At 41.7% G+C, this 15,679-nt stretch overlaps 1 protein-coding gene and 1 long non-coding RNA gene across 5 annotated transcripts in view; both read left to right on the top strand.

The window, feature by feature from the left end:
* kcnh2b (potassium voltage-gated channel, subfamily H (eag-related), member 2b) overlaps positions 1-15,679 on the top strand; it is a 378,618-nt gene that overhangs the window by 272,226 nt on the left and 90,713 nt on the right. The window lies entirely within an intron of this gene.
* LOC120552172 lies at positions 11,408-12,227 on the top strand. Its single transcript, XR_005637968.1, has 3 exons — positions 11,408-11,573; positions 11,657-11,844; positions 11,946-12,227. It is a non-coding gene; the product is annotated as an uncharacterized LOC120552172 (long non-coding RNA).

The following is a 15,679-nucleotide window of genomic DNA, read 5'->3' as shown; positions in this document are numbered from 1 at the left end:
TGTTAAACAGGCTACTTAGACTTGGCCGTAATGTTTTAAATAGTGATGGGTCGTTCGCGAATGAGTCGGCTCTAAGAGCCGGCTCTTGTAGGTGAACGACGGGAGCTGGCTCGCATATCCGAAGAGCCGACTCTATTTTTAAAAATATAGCCTATAGAAATTAAATTATTATGTAATAATGAGTGAATTTTATTTTATTTAAAATAATTGACTAATTCAAAGAACAAAAAAATAATTATATAGGCACACATTAGTTTTGACTGTCTGATCAGCCTCACATTCTGTTCCTGTCAATCATACACAAGGTGTCAACCAATTATACGGCATGAGGGAGGGGCCGAGCCATCACACACACACACACACACACACACACACACACACACAGTCAAACTCTGAGGAGAGGACAGAGGAGAGGAAAAACAGCTCTGAAAACAAAACAAAAGCAGGAAAATGAGTCGGAAGCACAGCAGCATTTGGAATCGTCTTAATGATGTAGACAATGTTAAAGCACAGTGTAGAATTTGCCAAAACAAAATCTCATATAAAGCCGGTTCTACGCACAACCTACACCGGCATATGCGAACTGTGCACCAAACTGTGAAGATAGCGGATCTTCGAGAAACTAGCGGTTGCGCTAGTGACGGTGGTGGAGCGACTGGAGCCAGCACCTCACGTGGAGATGTATCCACGATGCGACCCACAGCAACGCAGTCTTCATTTCATTTCATTTAATAATTTAATTAGAATTGTTTTTCAAACCTATCATAGTCAAAACATACGTTTTTTAAAGAGCCGTTTGTGAGCCAAAAGAGCCGGCTCTTTTCAGTGAGCTGAGTCAAACGAGCCGGCTCACGAAAAAGAGCCGGAATGCCCATCACTAGTTTTAAACCCCACCAAGTTTAAACGCGAGCAGCACAGAGCTGTGTGTCTGGGCAGCCTGGCTGCTTTCAGCGCCATTCATTACAGAGCTGAGCAGGTGAGTTGTTTTATAAAAGTGTATTTTTTTTATATCGTAATTTTCAGAAAGCAGTCGCCGTCTTCACAACTCGGAGACAAACTGTAGCAGACGCTACGAACCGGAGCAAGGGTAAGATTTAAAGAATATGCTTTCATTGAATGAATTTCATTAATTCTTCTGTATAAGGACATGGCTACGTTAATAGATACTGATCTTAACCATATTTTTTTTTTTTTACAGACTAACCTCGCCTCATAACGAGGCCGTGACCTATATATTTGCTCGGAGCTGTCTGCAAGTCCAGATTTACATGACGCTGATAATGACGCCATTGTGTGTAAGTAATTTTTACTTTTTCATCTTTCCTTGTTTAATTTTACTGTGACTTATGTTTTTTATTCATACCACTCTCATTTAATTGTTTTCCAGCTGCCTGTAAGACACATTACGAGACAGCACGCAGGAGCTTCAGCTAGAAACAACCAGATGTGGCATCGCGGGCAGAAGCTGTGAAGAGTTCTGCTCGTAGTCGTTCGAGAAGAAAAGAGGGTAAGATTAGATCCGTTTGGTTAATGTGAATATTTTTCAGGTGCATTCATAGGTGTGTTGTGGCCATAAATAAATATCACGCAGTACTGATTGTCTTTATTGATTGATTTTACAGCTGCTGGCTGCGGGTGAGGTGGGCATTTGGAAGTGCGCTACATAGACCTACAGGACAACGCACCACAGACGTCTGCTACATGGACAGAATTCAGACCGAATGCTGCCGGTTACCTACAGCTCCGAGGCGGCCGTGGGTTAGATGTGGACGGTGCTGCTTCTCGTGAGAGAGGGATATTTATTGTGTGTGCTGTGTGTCTCCGATGCTTTGTACATAGTTTTTTTTTCTGATTGCGTTTGTGTTTTGTGTCAATAAAGCTCTATCTTTGAATAAACAGCACGTTCCTGGCAAATCATTTTAACTATGATAATCATGACATGAATATACAACATAGCATATATGAAATAAATATATATAATAAATAAATGTATATATATATATATATATATATATATATATATATATATATATATATATATATATATATAATTCTATTATTATAATAATAATGGCCCAGGTTGACCAATAGCCTAACCCGTGACAGACCTGTCAACCAATCACGAGAGATTTTTCTTGTTTAAAAGTAGTGGTTTCATCCAATAGCGAGTGAGGAAATTCCAGCCTGGCCAGACGTTCTCTGGCCAGGCGCCTATTCATATTCTAATTAGATCCATTAACACCTCCGCGGGGGCTCTCCACATACGTCATGGTTCGTTTCCGACAATATGTGGCACAGACGAACGTGACGTTCACAGCCTGTAAATTGTTGATAACTGCCGAAAATTAGGGGGATTTCCGGGCGTTTACAGGCATTTGCGGGACGGAAATCCCACTTTTCATGCAGTGTCCTCCTCTGTCGTTTCATGGAGAGAGAGAGAGAGAGTTGGCACTTCCTACCCATTCTTTTCACACCTCATTTCTCATTCTTTTTGGTGCTCGCTTTGCCCGCCTCTCCTACTGCATTTACACCTGGCATTAAAAATGCTGCCTGAGCCCAGATATGTTATCTAGATAATGGTATGGATCTTGCATTTACTGTACACCTACTATAAATGATGTGTTCATTGTCTTCAATATGTATCCAGTGTTGTAATCCAGTGTATGTAAAATGGTGAATGTGGACAGGGTTGATGCCAAAGTTAGAAGTGATGATCTAGTGTTTTTTACTTGTGGACCGATGCTGTCATTTTCTTCTCCAATTTTGAACAAGCTGAAACTACATTTACACCTAGCTGACCGTGGCCAAGCTCCCTTCACAGTGAAAGCCAGACTGCCTCTCGATGTGGTCTTGTTAAATGACTGATCTGATTGCAGTGGGTGCTATGTTAGTATGTTCTGTACTTAAGGGTTAGGGTTAGTATGGATAAGATACACTATACAGAATGCATTTGTTATCAGTCATACACCTTTTTCCCCGGATCTCAGCAATTACTTTGGTGGGTACAGTGTTATCATAACCAATAGAAATAATGGTACAAATATATAATAAAAGGTACAAATATAAGAACTGAGTTATTATAAACAGAAGTATCACAGGTAGTCATACCAATGAGCCAACTTGCATAATACCGAGGGCCAGTTACGTACATTTGTGAATGTAGCGTTATCAGCGCCATGTCCAACCCGCAGAAAGTGCACGCTGTGAAACTTCAGCTCACGTCGTATTTACCAAACCTGCAGTTCATCGGGTAATCGGCGCCTTTCTCCGCCCACTAGACCGTAAATTGTGCTGTAGCAAAGCGTTAAGTCCTGTTGCTATGATATGACTGAGTGCAGACTGGACTGTTTGAAATGATCCTGATGCCAATATTTGTAATGTAGCGAGGAGTTGAACAGCTGCTGGAATGGAATGTGAACGCTGAGTCGGAGATTCAATGTCATCTTTGATTTCTTCCAGTAACTGTAATATTGCATGGCTGCTTAATCTGTAACGCTAAATGATTTCGTGTTCACTCAACTGAAAAAGTGTGATCCTTGTTGCAAAAATCTTTTCAGCTCGTCTCCTTGGCCTACGTCTTTGTCTTGCTCGGATAACTGCCGCCATTTCACCAGGAGGCGTATGCCAGGAAACCCACTTCCTGGTTTACACCTGCCTTTAAGCAAAATAGAGGCGCGCTTTCACGGGCGTTTTTTTACATACCGCGGAATACATAATTAGGCGCACTTTACGCTTCCCCTCCCATCTCTTTATGGGAAACTCCCACTTTCCCCTTCACCCTCCCATGAATGCATATGCATGCCACGGAAAGGCGCAATTTGCCATTTGCAGTTCCCGCGACTTTTACCTCAGTGCGGCCTGTTTGTACTTACCTCGCCATGCTTTTACGCGCACGTTGCGAAACAAATACGCCTGAAGTGGGCGCAAAAGCGTTAGTACATCTGGCCTCCAGGCTCTGCGACTGAGAAAAAAATGTGATGCAGCAATCATTAATTTATTATTACTGTAATGCACGTGTGCTTTTTCCAGCTATGACGTCAGAGTATATGCTAGTCGTGACTACAGAAGTGCTTACAGTATCATGCATTTCATGGGGTTGGTTTCTTTCTCTCTCTACCTCTACTTATCTCTCTGTCTCTCTGTCTTTGTCAGCTTGATTGAGTCTCTCCTTTGTGGAGTTGACGCTCTTCTCGCTGTGCGTCTCTCCATCTTTTTTCTTTTTTTTTTACCATGCAGCATTAGTGACACAGAGATGATAAATGGAGAGAAATGATCTACCTCCTCTGCTGCTGCAGCCTGATTCATACTAACTTGGTCGATAGTGCGAGTCTGGCACATTCCAATGGTGCTTCTCCACCCTCTTCCTCCTCTTCGTGTTATACCTATCGACTGCGCGCGCGTGTGTGTGTGTGTGTGCGCTGCCCAACACACACACACACACACACACACACACACACACACACACACACACACACACACACACACACAGATATAAGAGCTTTCCCAAAAGAGATCCACACAGACCCAATTAGTGTTTTACTGCACCTCTAAACTCAAACAATCTGCTCGACAGTACGCTGCCATTCGTCTCGTTTTGATACCTGTTACATTAAAGTTAGAAGCTGGACAGTTTGCTGATTTTTTAACGAGCTCTGTGTTTTAGAGATTTGTGTTGGTGTTTATGCACTGCGTTATTCTTCTACTACTACTTCTGAGTGCTGTTATAGCATCATGTGATAGTCATCAGTTTGCTCTAGCATGAGGCAAACCCTGAGATTTCTCCCCGTCATCTGAATGAACTGGATTTATGCTTCGGACACTTACTGTATGGGAGTAGATCTTATAGTCCTACATATTCTGTGGTTTATTGGCTATAACAAGGCAGTGCTGGGCCATGGTGGGCTAGAATCACATGTCAATTACAATGAAATCCCAGTACAGATTTTGTAATAGATGAGATGTAAGACACATTTATGATTTCTTTTTAAATCTCATGTTTTTGAACCACAGTCAGGGACATTCAAATTGGCTTTTCTTGGGTTTTAAGGCACATCATCACACATGTTATAGTTTTAGTCCTTGTTCCAGGATTTGTCTCCTTGCCTGCCAGCAGGACAGTTGTTAACCTGCCATAATTAGAGGGAGGTGTCCCTCTGATAGATGGACACTGCTCTTGGGGGAGCTTGGGGGTTTCTGGCTAACAGACATCAGTCTCTGCCCCTCTGGGCAGGTTGTTGGCCAAGGTCTCCCATCGCAAAGGAGCGCTGCGACTGCAGCTGTTTATCACCCTCAGTGACAGGACTCAAATTCGCTGTTGCGCCTGCCAGTCGTCTCACGCCTATTCATCAATTTGACAAATGGCTCAAAGGGGGCGGGGCTATCCATCACTCTGAGGTGCCCCATAGGATGGTATCAGAGCTCGTCAAGCTCCGTTAGATATTAACCGTGAACCTGGGTTGTTGCTGTCGCCAAAATGGTTGTTCTATGCGAATGGATTTCTTCATTATTTTCAGAATCGGAAGTGAACTGAAAAATATTTGATCAAATTAATTGGCCTCGGTTTGACACTTAGTACGATTAAAAAACAACAACTGAATAATTAGTTCTGTATTGTTGGTCACTGAACATACAGGAGTGATTGACTACAGCTTTTCGTAAGCGAAACCCATAAAACTTGACTTGTAGCTAGAAATGTAACTGACTCGCAGGAAGAGAAGAGAGCTTATAATGTATTTTCGGTGTGGTGATTTATGCTTGATTGTTTGTGTGTCTGGACTTGGTATGGAAGCAATGACTTCATTTCAGTACATTGCGTACATCTTTCTAGCCTGTGAATCGACATTATGAGCTGCACAGGGTATGCAGCTGAGCAGAGCGCTGCTCATCCACTTTTGTGTTTTAGCTGAGTTATCAACTCATTGTTACATCACATAACGAGACAGTACAGTGCAGTAGCCAGGAACAAACACTCCGCCCACGTGCTTAAAATGCCTAACAGAAGATATGTGTCGTTCCGCGACAAAGTGTGTATATCTGACTGAACACTTTAACAGCGCTATGCTCTCAACAATACTAATAATAAATAATAAATCACCCAGACTTTCTTTTTTTTCTTTTAGGGAATGAGTGAACACACACACAAACTCTTGCAATGCTCTCTTCCTCCATATTTAGGCAATTCATCAGAATAATATGTGAGCACACCTGACATGAATTACGTGTGGTGAGTGTTCTTTTTGCCTGTGATAAAGGATGCCCAGTTTCCTCTGGGGCCATGGAATGTGAATATGCATTTGAATGAATCATAGCTGTCCCGTGTGTGTGTGTGTGTGTGTGTGTGTGTGTGTGTGTGTGTGTGTGTGTGTGTGTGTGTGTGTGTGTGTGTGTGTGTGTGTGTGTGTGACATTGCTTGGAGGTTGGATGGCGGTTTTGTAATTCAGTGAACTCCCAGAGAAGTATCATCTCCTCTGACTTATTGTGTTCCGCATTTTAGGCACATGTCTAACGTGAAGGTGAAGTTGCAACATTGTTGCTTTTTTTTCATTTGGATTGGTTAGCCTTCACGCTGCACTTTGTCAAACACACCGAACATTGTAAACAAATGTTACACGGTCGAAACGGTCTCTGGTCTGTTGGACAGGATATCAGAGTGAAACTGGCAGACACTTCTGATCTCCGAAATAATGGAGCAGCACCAAATGCATGTGGTCTTGGGTTTTCTGGCTTTGCTTTAGTGTTTCTAATATTTCAGAAGAAGGCGAACAATATGAGCAGCTGACAGACAGCGAGTGAAGGAGAGGGCGGCCCTGATGAGGGAGGGATGTGTGTTGTCACGCAGTCAATGAGCGATGTATTGTCATAGGTTATGGATTTGAAAGTTATCAACTCCGTAAATTGTGTGCAAGGTTAAAATTACTACTAATTAAATTATATTATATATAGTTTTTTTTGTTCACTTCCTGTATTTGGGTCGGATTGCATTCTCACCTAAAGTGAACCAAACTCTAGTTCACTTGGAAGCGAACCAAAATCCATGTTTTCAAGCGGACCAGAGTTTACATGACCTGTCACACCACCCCAAACGAGCCAGACTAGCCGAATAGACGAATCGCTCCAGGTTTCAGTTCAAATCGACCAAACTGCTCAGGTGTGGAAGCAACCTTAAATAAATCATGATCATTCTTTGCCTCTCGGCTAAGACATTTGGGTGAAAAATTCTTAAAGAAAAGCTCTCTCACAGCAGATTGTCTTTGTGGATCTTTATAAGCACTTGCAAGTGGACGCAGCATATGACAAAGTCTACAGTCTTGAGATCCGCCGGATCGTTGCCGACCTCGGCCCCCCCGGAGCCACGGACAGAAGCCAAGTTCATCTGCACACACTGCCCACACAAAAATGACACAGAGCTGGATTCAAATTGGCAAAGTATCCCTTTAATGTTTCTAACCAAAATCCAGCCAAGCATTCATTTTAATCAAATGTTTAATATTAGATAGGAGAAGAAAAATGGAATTTGCATAAATGCAAAATTAGGGCATAGCAATTACAAAATAAGAGCACGTAGACTCGAGTTGCACCTGCAATTAGCAATCACAAATTGTTTATTTTATTTTGTATTTTTAGGGGGTAACTTATCACATAGAATCTTTAACTCAGTCATAGGGCTAGATTTATCAAGCCGTTTGCGCCTGTTTCCAGGCGCTAATTGGTCACAAAGACGGACGTAACCGATGCGGGCTATTTACAAACAAGGCGCACTTGGGTAAAATCGCAGATTGTCGCCACATGAGTGAGAAGAGACAAGTTGCGCTTTCAATATGCGTTCGTGGGAGGGTCGGGGAAAGTGGGAGTTCCACCCAAAAGGTGGGAGGATAAGCGCAAAGTGCACCTAATTATATATTCCGTGGTATTTACAAAGACTGTCAGTAAGAGCGCTTCTATTCTGCGCGGGGGAAATTCTCCGCCTTTTAAAAGTAGTCTAAACCAGCCGCAGTCGAAGTTTCCTCTAGACCTTTATGCCGCTGGTGAAATGGCAAGAGTCATTTGAGCAAGACGAAGACATAGGCGAGGCTGAACATATTTTTAACACAAGAATCACACTTTGTCAGTGAACACAACATCATTTAGCGTTACAGATTAAGCAGCCATGCAATATTAGAGTTACTGGAAGAAATCAAAGATGAAATTGAATCTCCCACTCAGCGTTCACATCCCATTCCACCAGTTGTTAAACTCCTCGCTACATTACAAATATTGGCATCAGGATCATTTCAAACAGTCATAGCATCAGCAGTGGGAATATCGCAGTCTGCACTCAGCCATATCATAGCACCAGTACCGCTTTGCTACAGCGCAATTTACGGTCTAGTGGGCGGAGAAAGACGCTGATTGCCTGATGGGTGTCAGGGTTGATAAATACTACGCAAAATGTGGAAGCATAGCGTGCGCTATTACCGAACTCGCATAAACAGACGCAGCGCAAACTGCGCTAGTGTTAGTAAATTAGGCCCTTAGTGTATTATTAACCATGTTGGCCATAAGATGAAAGTGTACAGCTGTCTGAAGGAGACATGTGCCCTTAACATAGCACCTCCTTCAGCACATTACAACATTTTTTTTTTGGGAGTGGGGGGGTGTGTGTCATTTGCTCATTTACCCAGGGTCCATGATGGATGATCTCATACAGGTGCAACACCGTTCGTCCATCAACTTAATCTATAGTACTGACACCGACATGACCCTAGGAGGTTGCTTACAAGGTGGCGGTCGTGTAGACATCATATTAATAATGTTTCCCTCGTTGCTGGTCTGGAGACAGTGAGTTTGAAGTTCTGGTCCTTTAACATGCTAGTGGTTTTGCTTGCATACAAATGGCTTTGATACAAAAGTAAGGCAAGGCAAGGCAGCTTTACTGTATTTGTAGAGCACATTTCAGCAACAGGGCAATTGAAAGTGCTTTACATAAAACATTAAAGAGTAGTTAAAAACGATAAAAAAAATTAAAAACAGATACAATACGAGAATAAAAGTTACAATGCAGTATAAGAAATTAACAATTATTTAAAGAAAGGCAACATTAAAAAAAAAGATGGATGAAGCAATTTGGCCAACCTGAAAATCCACAGGCTATAACAATTCACCCTTACACACTCAAAAACACCCTGTGATGTATTTCACACCCTGCCTACCCCCTGGTAGGTGCTACAGGCCATTTGGAGGAAAAACAAATGCATTCCCCTCAAGCTGTATAAATGACCAAGGCAGGTGAAGTCTATTTAATTTGCACTGGCTACCATTTAGGTTTATTTGCACTGTTAAGTTAAACATCTCACGTCTAAGACAGGTAGGAGTAAGGAGTAGGAGTTTAATTGTCCATGTGGGCTTGGACATTTGTGCCTATAATCCGAAAGGCTTTAAGACAAACTTCCAGGACCTTATTAATACACATCTAGACTCTTACAAATACTATGTCATTTCTGGACCCAAGCCAGCAGCTGGCCTGTGTGTTACTGAGATTATCAGGTATAACCACACACAGCAGATACACATATAGCTAAAGTTTTTCTGCATTCCTACAGAAATTTGCTTTAACCTTACCATATTCTAAAACCATACAATTTTGGTTAGGTTTGTGTTCACACAGACATATCTGATCCCCATCTGCTTGCTTTTAATGTGGACCTCATTCTTAAATCCTTTGGAGTCCTATAGGTTAAGCCAGATATATGTTTGATGCAAGGGGTTAATTAATGGGAGTCCCATAGTAGATACACTCACAATAGGAATGAGGGTCATAGTAGGAAAAGCACAGGTGTATTAAAACCATTACTGATGGCTGCATTCCACTTAGGAGAGACCCTGGTATTAAACCATTACTGATGGCTGCATTCCACTTAGGAGAGGTCCTGGTATTAAACCATTACTGATGGCTGCATTCCACTTAGGAGAGGTCCTGGTATTAAACCATTAATGATGGCTGCATTCCACTTAGGAGAGGTCCTGGTATTAAACCATTACTGATGGCTCACCCTAAAAAATGCTGGGTTATTTCATCTACCCAACCGCTGGGTTTTACCCATTATGGGTTATTTATATGGAAGTTGGGTTATTTTGTGCAACTCATGCGTTGAGTCAAAATCCATCAACCCAACATACATCGGTTGACCCAGCACTTGGGTTGTTTGTGCTTCGAACGTCATCAGATCATCACCAGAGTCCACACAGCGAGCGCTTGTCACAGCAGAGAACCAGTCTGGTCATCCAACGAGGCAAATAAATAATAAAAGGTTTGTGTACACTAGCTACATGTCTAATTCACATTGTCTGTGTTGCGTTACCTATTAAAGTACTATCTTTTATATTGTGAGGCTAGTTGGTTAGTTTGGCTAACAACGTAGCTAGCTAACGTTAGCCATTTAGCCGTTATCATGGAAGCATGGATAGCCTACAGCTTATCCGTTTGGTCTGAATTATATTAATGAATTAATGAAACAAGTTCATAATGCCCATGGGCATATGGTCATGTTTATTGAGTTCACCAGGCTAATTTGCCAGCTAGTTTCAAGCTAGCCAGGTGATTCGCCAGTTAACTATCTAGCTAGCTAGCTAGATAGTTTACTAGCCAACAGGCTGTCCGTTAGTTGCTTTGCGAGCTATATTATTTTAACTGGCTATAAATGAACGAGCTTGTTTTTCCTGAAGCTTTTAATGTGAAATGTGAAGGCATAACACAGTGTTTGACTGATTAAAGTATGTAAAAACAGTGAGATAACCTGATATGTCTGACTAAATGCATGCATGTGCATTTATTTAAGTAATGTGGTGACCCACAATAGATACGAACAAATGCTTATTTTAAATGGCGGCCTGGCAAACGACAAGGGCCACTTGAGTTAACGGTTAAGAAATATATAATAAAAGGTTTGGGAACCACTGCTGTAGACTGTTGTACTGACAGTCGTGCCCTGAAGGCTATGCTGTGAGCAGCCACAAATATTCAAATATGAATTGCATTCATATAAAAACAATTTACATGCATGCAATTTGTCATATGAATTGTATAGGTAGAGAGGGAGGATTGTGATGCTAAATAAAATGGCTGTTATCTTCACATTGGATTACATTCTTCTGTTAGTCTGCATTGCTTTTACATGGTGATATCCGAATAGTTAATACAATAGCAATTGTATCTTTGCTTAAGCTCTTTTTGTGTTTGTTTCAGATCAATGGATAGCTTTGTCATTAACACTTTGACAGAGTGCCAGACCTTGTCGAAAGATTTAAAGGTAAGAAATATTTGTTTTCCCATCCACAGCATATCAAGTGTGCATTGCTACTAAAGCCCTTTTCAGACATGAATTCTTATGAAATATAATTTCCTCTTTTTTTCAGTAGCTTCCATGTAATATGTCAAAGTGACTCCAATAGATGAATAGAGCCAGCCACTGGATTCCTGGAGGAAAGGCTGCGGAACGTCAGGAAGCGGCTGAGATCAACCAGCAGGTCGCAGAGCACGGCACAGACACCACCACAAACGCCAGATGATGGCGCTCTTGCAAGGGCTCTCATACCAGGTAATTATTAAACTGAAAAATTATTTGATGAAGCAAAACATCCATATTTCAGTGAATGACAACTTTCTTGTTCTTTTTTACAGAATGTACCATATCAGACGAACGTGAGTCACAGCTTAAAGAATGGTTGAGAAACAATTCTCAGCCCCTCAGCCAGATAGAGACCTACATGCGGAACACGACAGTCTACAGGGCCAAGTGGATTAGGGACAACAATTGGACCATCGATCAGATCCTCGAAGAGTTCCCTCACCTAATGACCAAAGGCATGGTAGGTATAGGGAAATATGATCTATGAGGATGCATTGTTTATAATGTTTTATTAGTGTGCCACATTGAATTGGTTTTAAAAATGTGTTTTCCATTTTATAGATTGCACAGGCTTGTCCTGCATGGGGATGCTGCATCAAAGTTGTTTGAAACTTGGTCATATGAAATGCCAGGAGGGGAGTCTAAAATGGTAAAGTTTATTCAAAGTAGAATACTTGCTTGCAAGTAGAGCTAATGGCTCTTAATAGCAGCTTTTTAATAGGAATTTGAATTTGTTCACTATAGACCTGTTGACTGTTGGCCTGTTGAATGTTCAGCCAGTTCATTCGTAATTGTTGTTTTGCTCTGAATGTTTTCCTACCTGAGTGATATGAACTGCACCAGTTCCACTATATTGTTGATATAATACATTTTTTTCAAAGATTCCATTATGTTTTGTTTTTGTATTGTTTAAGTGTTTATTGCATATATGCATAAATCTAGCATGTATTCTGTTCTAGGTTTGTAGTTTAACAGTTTTATTGCAATTTATTTTCTTAAATTGTACTGTAATGTGTTAGAATTAATCTGGGATATGGGTTAATTTTGCCAAGCATTCACCTATACACTATATAACAAATATGTAGTTGAATCAACCCAGAATTGTAATTAATTTGACCCAGCATTTGGGTACACTATATAACAAATATATAGTTGAATCAACCCAGAATTGTAATTAATTTGACCCAGCATTTGGGTAGAATATTTAACTCATCTGTTGGGTTAAAAATGACCAACCCATCTTGCTGGGTCAAATTAACTACTGTTGGTCCGGTGCAATAGTGATCCAGCGGTTGGGTTATAAAACAACCCAAGTTGGGTTATCATTTTTAAGTGTGCTGCATTCCACTTAGGAGAGGTCCTGGTATTAAACCATTACTGATGGCTGCATTCCACTTAGGAGAGGCCTGGTATTAAACCATTACTGATGGCTGCATTCCACTTAGGAGAGGTCCTGGTATTAAACCATTAATGATGGCTGCATTCCACTTAGGAGAGGTCCTGGTATTAAACCATTAATGATGGCTGCATTCCACTTAGGAGAGGTCCTGGTATTAAACCATTAATGATGGCTGCATTCCACTTAGGAGAGACCCTGGTATTAAACCATTACTGATGGCTGCATTCCACTTAGGAGAGGTCCTGGTATTAAACCATTAATGATGGCTGCATTCCACTTAGGAGAGACCCTGGTATTAAACCATTACTGATGGCTGCATTCCACTTAGGAGAGTTCCTGGTATTAAACCATTACTGATGGCTGCATTCCACTTAGGAGAGGTCCTGGTATTGTGCATGCTGACTCACTGAAATATCTTACTGGGACACTTGATGGAATTGAGCCATCATTAAGGTTATCAATTTCAGCTGTGCTTTTCCTACTATGACAAGTCAACATGTCTGCTGTGAAAAAGGTCCATTGGGAAAAACACAAGGCAGGAAGTCAAACAAGACATGACATGAGAAGTGAACCTACAAAATAAAACAGGAAACTACAAAAAAAAACAAGGATTGTGACATTTTCAAGTTTGTATTTAATGCAAAACAACAGTAGCTTATTTGTTCTTATATATCACCAGCTCAAACAACACATGGATTCAATGAATAACAGTATTCAGTTTTGCCTTACTAATAAAGTCACCATGTTGGTGAGATTAATATTCACAGGTGAGGCCCTCAGAATGTCTTTTTTCTTGAATTCACACTCAGCGCAATCTCTCATATTCTATCAAATGATGGTCTCAAAATAGGAAAAACATACATTTGTGTCTTTCTCCCTTTTTTCCTTTTCTTCACCACTGCCTCTTAACTTTACATCTAATGCTGTACTTTGTGGATGTGATAGAATGACTCTTTCACTACAGTACTCTTCTCTAACACCTTTCTTGCTGCCTCAACGTCTTGGTCTCAGTCTGCTGTGGATACTGTAGGACCTTTTGCAACCGTGATAAATATGTCTACCATAATTTGCCATAACCACTTTCATACTAGAAAGAGGGGGGTGTACTGTTTAAGGGATGAGAGGAATGTCAAGACTCGCAGACATGATGGCCTTTATATCCCCAGGAGGGATTTGATGAAGGCATTCAACAGGACTGTAGTGCTTGAGTCCGGACTCCATTTTATATTTTAAGGAAATAATGTCGCAATATTTGACCCTTTCTTTCTACGATCCTGACTGTCTCTCATTTGGACTCGGTCTTGGCTTGGATTTGAACCTCTTTGGACTTGGTCATGACTCGGTCTCGACTAGTCCTGGTCTTGGACTCGACCAAGGTGGACTTGACTGCAGCTCTGGCAATCAATGCTGCATTAAGGATGATCGAGAGAAGTATTTTTAGTATTTATTCGATTTTTTGAAAACACTCATTATCCAAGATTAGTTTAGCACTATAAATGTACCCACCTCCTCCACATGGTAGAAATGTGGTATTTGGTGTAGTTTGTCACCAAGAAAATTGAAATTAGTGAGATTAAATGATTCATGTCCATAAACTAGGACACCTAAAATACTGCCTAAGGATGTCATAACAATAATTGCCCCTATATTTTATCCATAATCATCAACTCTTTTGGCTTTGCTCTAGAGAACAGGCCCTTTCTAAGCTTACACTCCTATCAAAGGTACTGGGGAAAGTTCTCTGTCTGTGATGGAGTGGCAGTATGTTCAGGGTGTCAGTAAATGCTGGGAGGGGCAGAGATCACTTTTTTATTTTATTTTTAGTTTGATTAGTCATTTTAACAAGCCTTCAACAACCTCTTTCCCTTAGGGCAGTGGTTCTCAACCGGTGGGGCTGTGGTTCTCAACCGAGGGGGGCGCGGACACTCTCCCGCGGGGGCGCGAGTAGGCTACAGGATGGGAGAAAAAAAATAAAAAATTCAGAAAAAAAATTTCCCTCATGTTGAAATGCAAGTGGTTGGACTGTAACACACAATCATCCTCCTGGCGACTTGTTTGTCAAAAACTAATCTAGCGACTTTTACTGGTGATTTTGGAGACTTTTGTGGTGTCTGGAGACAAAAAGCACGTATCACTCTGCAGCCACTGTGCTCAACGAGCAGCGGGTGCTGCCGTGAGCCCCTCCCCCGTCCAAAAGCCCTCCCAGGCGGTCAGTCTCTCAGTGGCCTCGCGTAGCAGTCCCAGCCTGCAGTCAGAGCAGAGAGGAGACACACACCACTCCTCATACAAACTCAGATTTAGCTCCTTGCAGACAGAGTGGACGCCTTCACACAAAAACTTGACCTCTGGCATGGCCGCATCAGTCGAGGGAACTGCGACATGTTCCCCAGCCTTGCAGACTTTATCACTGATGCAGGCACGTCACACGACTTCTCCTCTCTATTTCAATCAGCGTCTGAGCACCTGTCAGCAATGAGAGAACAGCCACTGACCAAGCGGGAGTGAGAACGGGTCAAATTCATTTCCTTGTTTCTGTTATGAAGATGATCGTGTGTGTGACTCGAACATCTCACATTTACCAACAAAACGTACAGCGAAAGACCGTCAAAACGCATTTCAGACCGTCCTGCCAACCTGTATACATTTTAACATCAATGTACGCTGTAACGTTTTTTCATTATACAGTCACTGAAGCGGCTGCTGTTTCAGTAATGTATACTCTCTGCAGCGGGCGGGGCTGCTGCTCCATTTCCCCCGCGACTGACGCGCGCACACACACACACACACACATACACACACACACACATACACACACACACACACACACACACACACACACACACACACACACACACACACACACACACAATCACACACGGTGGATGCAGGAAAAAAC

This window comes from Perca fluviatilis, chromosome 22, assembly GCF_010015445.1.
Source record: "Perca fluviatilis chromosome 22, GENO_Pfluv_1.0, whole genome shotgun sequence".
NCBI classification, from domain to species: Eukaryota; Metazoa; Chordata; class Actinopteri; order Perciformes; family Percidae; genus Perca; species Perca fluviatilis.
Note: the sequence above shows the minus strand (reverse complement) of the source record. Positions and strands in the feature narration are given on the sequence as shown.